This window comes from Atta colombica, unplaced genomic scaffold, assembly GCF_001594045.1.
Source record: "Atta colombica isolate Treedump-2 unplaced genomic scaffold, Acol1.0 scaffold107, whole genome shotgun sequence".
NCBI classification, from domain to species: Eukaryota; Metazoa; Arthropoda; class Insecta; order Hymenoptera; family Formicidae; genus Atta; species Atta colombica.
This window is the reverse complement of record NW_017259192.1, coordinates 3,484,632-3,489,446: the sequence shown is the minus strand read 5'-3', so window position 1 is coordinate 3,489,446 and position 4,815 is coordinate 3,484,632. Positions and strand designations below refer to the sequence as shown.

General features: G+C 30.0%; 1 protein-coding gene across 1 annotated transcript in view; it reads right to left on the bottom strand.

The window, feature by feature from the left end:
- Positions 1-4,815, bottom strand: part of LOC108692344 (neurotrimin-like) — an 85,573-nt gene that overhangs the window by 18,182 nt on the left and 62,576 nt on the right. The window lies entirely within an intron of this gene.

The window sequence follows — 4,815 nt, the reverse complement described above, 5'->3', positions numbered from 1 at the left end:
ATATTATTATATACATTATTATATACAATATATATTTTACACAATCGCGTATACTCACGTTGGGATAATATACAATCAAGTAATTGGTCATATAAGTTAGTACATGTAACATCATGCTAAAGCAAGTTGACCAAACTAGTAATTTCACTACAATAAACAATAAATTTGGTTGGTTGCAATATAAGCTCAATTTTATATATTATATGGGTACTCTAAAATACACACATAAATTACAGAAGCAAAGGTTATGATGCTCGTATTAACATCCATAAACCATTATAAATTTAAAAAAGAGTTTATAAAATTAATAATAAGAAAAATATCACTGTTACATAACGAAGACCTGCAATTGCAATACGCATTCAATAATTGAATTTGTGCAAAATAAAAAATAAACTGAATGATAAAATTTCTGCAAGTCAATATTTTGAACCGCGCTACGAATCTATATGCAATATTTGCTATTTCCATATTTCAGCATTTTGCTATTTTTATATTAAAAAAAAAAACTTGGAAATTGAACTCTCTCAACAAGTTTGATTATCCAAAGCTGATTATCACAAAAGCGTACAAACGATATTTGCTACAATTTACATGTGAATTTATATTTCGGCATAAGGAGAATTATTATTATTATCGCTATCGAGTAGTTACTTTCTCTTAGTTAAATTTTTTTTAATAGTTTACGAGTTTTATTTTCCTTTATGATAATTTATTAAAAAATTGAAAAAAAAATTTCACAAAATTACAACAAATTTTTCATACATCGTCTAAATAATAATATATCGCGAATATTAATAATATTAATAATATTCAACGAATAATGCAAGCGTTCTGCGTATCAAGCTTTCCAGATCCTCCATATTGAAATCAGAAGGAACAAATTCTTATAAGAACGAATATCAGAAAGATATAAATATAAGAAAGAGATATATCAGAAAGCTATAAAAGGTCAAAAGAAATAAAAAAAATAGAAAACTAATTTCAAAACGCGAATAAATTCAGAAAATGAGTCAGAATATTTGCAATTTAAAATTACGATGTGCTGGATGTTATAATAAAACGTCTCAAGGATTATACCAGAATTTTAGGAATATACAATAGAGAGTAATAAATACGTACAAATATAATTTTTATACCTGCATTATTCCTTTCTAAATGCAGATTAAAGCAAACCATGATTGACAGCTCGATAATACAAGAGAAGGAAACAAACAACTAATTTCTTTATTTTATTTTACCTTTATTTCGCGTTTAATCAAAGCGGTTATTATTAGACAAAAGCCAATAATTCACTATTATATATCAATTATTATAAAGCTTGTTTCAAAACTACATCAAAGGTTTTGTTTTACAAATTAACGAAAGATATAAAATTAATTAATATATTGATTACGTTCCCTGACACTCATTTATATCATAATAATTTTACGTTATTTTGCCATTTTCGTTTGTTCCTGTTGGAGCGATGCAAACTACCGAAGAACGCAATGTCCGCATATCATCCGATGAAGCAAGATAAAGCAGAATAGCCGACTCTTTTCTTTTCTCTCTTAGTCTTGGCGATATAGTCGACGATAGGACAGACCGATAAAGAAGAATCTTAACGAGGGGTTGCGGTGAAGTTAAACTATACGCTTATACAGAGTTCAACGGTGGCTGGGTGGTTTGCGGCGCGAGGAGGTCGACCGGTTATTAGAACGAGGAGCACGAGTTGCCGGGAAGGTGTCTAATAGCCCGCCAAGAGTACAATCGCCCTCGAAGGTTTTGGCGCGGGGATACGTACTTTACATATATTTGCATTCCGTCGCCACAAATCCAGCCGATCGCAAAAGGCCGAGGCTAGTAACGCGGGGAGGCATCTCTATCTTGGCAAGACCGAAAGGGTTTGCTGAGGTGTGAAATCTTTAATCTGTTCAGCTGCTTTCTTGTCCGACAAAACATTATTTCAGATTTCATTGCAAAATTCAACGCAACGTTGTTTTAAATTGACTATCGTAGAAAAACATCAAGCACACGCGCGTATGTGAATAGAAAGCTAACCAAGATAGACCACAATCGATATAAAACATTTATACTACAACATTTATACACTAGTACAAAATAATATAAATATTTTAATATACTATCCACAAACGCAATTGAATTTTTTAAATTAAAATTTTTTTTTATAAAATATTTATTTAAAAAAAATTTTTTAATATAAAATTTGTATTTAATCATGATTCTGTTTTATACTTATTAATATATAAAAATATTAAACTTAGACTTGTATGTGTATATACGTATAAAGAGATGTCCCAGATAAACTGCGATCGATATTAAAATTGATTTCAGTAACGTCCACTAAATTAATTTCTTAATTCAAGAACTTTTATTACATCCTCGTCCTATTAATTTTTATCACGGAAGTTTCCTTTACGTAGACAAATTAAAGTTTTTTTTCTTCAAAATAGATATTTAGTTGTACATCCGTTCATGAATGTTCGCTCGTCTTACTTAACTTCTAGTTAACGTGAGCTTTGCCATGTATCAATGGGATACTATCTGCGAGCTTGTTAAGAGATATAAATCAGTAAGCTTAGCTGAGGTATTTATGGAGATGCATTAGCTTTCCGCAAGAGTATAGAATGCCAGCATTTATTTGGTAATTTCCGGCAGTCCGATATTCATCTCTCGAATGCTATTGCGCCGGAGTGCGATAGAGTCGATCAATAATCTCTAAAAGTCAAGAATTGTGTCAGACCTTCGTCAAGCTAACCGATAATTAATAGCAGGGTAGATACTTTCATTAATTTGAAAAATAAGAGATAAGTCGGTTGTGCTCAATCTGCTAAAGATAACAAGTCTACTGTCAAGCGTATATATAATGAACAAATTTTGGAAAATTTAAAAAGAGAAACTGTTTTATAAAAATAATCTTAATTTATTAAATAAAATAATAATTTTATTATTTTGTTAATAAACATTACTTTACATAACAATTATTTAATGATTAATCAATATTTCATCAAAAAATATTTTATCAAAAAGAGAAATGCTATGATTATTAATTGTAAGTTAAAACAAAAATAAAAAGTTGCTATAAGAATAATGTAACGAAATTCACAGTAATATGTTTTTTTTATAAAAAAATGGATTAATTAAAGTATAATCTATAAGATGAATCTTGCGGACATTATTATATGTTGTACATGTGTTTCCTGAGAAGCCACGAAACAAATAATCAAGGATTGAATATCGGTGTCTTGTAGTAGCAATCACGGCTTTCTCTAGAGGTACTACGATGTCCGCTAAGACGACCGTAGTTGGCGAAGTTTGACAAGTTGGCGGTAACAGGGACGGTGGTACCAAGTGCCAAGAAAGTTCCGAGGAAGGATCAGTTGATGCATAGTCACGGGAAGAAGGATGCGCCCTGCCAGCAAAGGACGTGTTCCGCGGGACAATCGCGAGTTACGTATACATGGAAAACGCTGAATCCGCCTGTGCTTAGTCGAGTTTCGCAAGGACTAGTCAAGAATCCCGGACTTTCTGGATGGCGCGGGTTACAAATTCACGAGCAATCTCGAACGTACGATTTGCTCGCAAATATTTGTCGGCAACGGTCCTTAAATCATTCCGAGATTCTCATTCCCCACTCAATTTTCCGCCTTTTAGGCGTTATGAAAACTGAAAATTGCATGCAATAAGTTTAATGTCGGTTTTAAATTATGTGTGCGTAATATATGGCAGTCTTATTTTTATTCTAAGCTGTACACATATATCAGTTAACGATTATTTAAAAAAGACTTGCACATATTTATACTGTTATTAAATAATCAAAAATCTAACGTTGTATAATCTAACGTTGATTATGCAAATGTAAATTATTCAAATAAATATAGTTTAAAACTGCATTCCTATAATGACATGAAAATAGATATTTGTCGTTATATAGAAAAAAATAAGTATATATGTAAGTATTTAAAAATAATGAATTTGGGATCGCATTTTCCTTAAGTAACATTCTGCTAGTATCTTTTACAATCATTTTGAAGTTAATGATCAAAATTACAAAATAGAAAAATTTCATCAAATATGAATAAAAGGAATATAAAAATAAAAACCTAACCTGAACTAACCTGAAATGAAATATGCAACGAGTATTTGAATAACGTTTTTTTATTAATCGAAATAATGCGTTTGAATAATTATAAATAAATGAATAAATGGAAATTTTAGCAATAAATTTCATACGAGATAAAATTAATGGACCGAGCAAAGTTCGTACATTCAAAGCGTCGCATCTCACTGCCACTCATCACTGAGATTGTATGAGTTACATTTGCCAGATATGTCAGATGTGACGTGTTAATCTATATTGAGTGTAGAGTGAAAATTATTTGTAATTTTTCAAACAGACCATAATGAAGCTACGCATGGTATTATATTCATTCAGTGTATGTGACACACGATATTCTGGGCGACGGATATGAAAATGTTCTGCTTGACAAAACTTGCAATAATTATGATTTGTCATTTGTTTAATAGGATAATAAAATATTTGGGTTTAGCAACATAAATAAAAATTAATATTACGTAATTTAATTTAATTTATATAATTTTTACATACGCAGCAGATTTATATGTCTACTCTGATAATGTATTATTTATCAGTATATATGTGCTTTTAGGAAATCTCTCTTGTTTTTTCTTGCTCTCTCTTTCTTCTTCTAACATCTTATTAATAGCTTTAATTTAATATTATCCTCTAATTTAATATTAAATATTATTGAATAATTAATATTTTCTTATATTAGTATTTAATCTTCAATT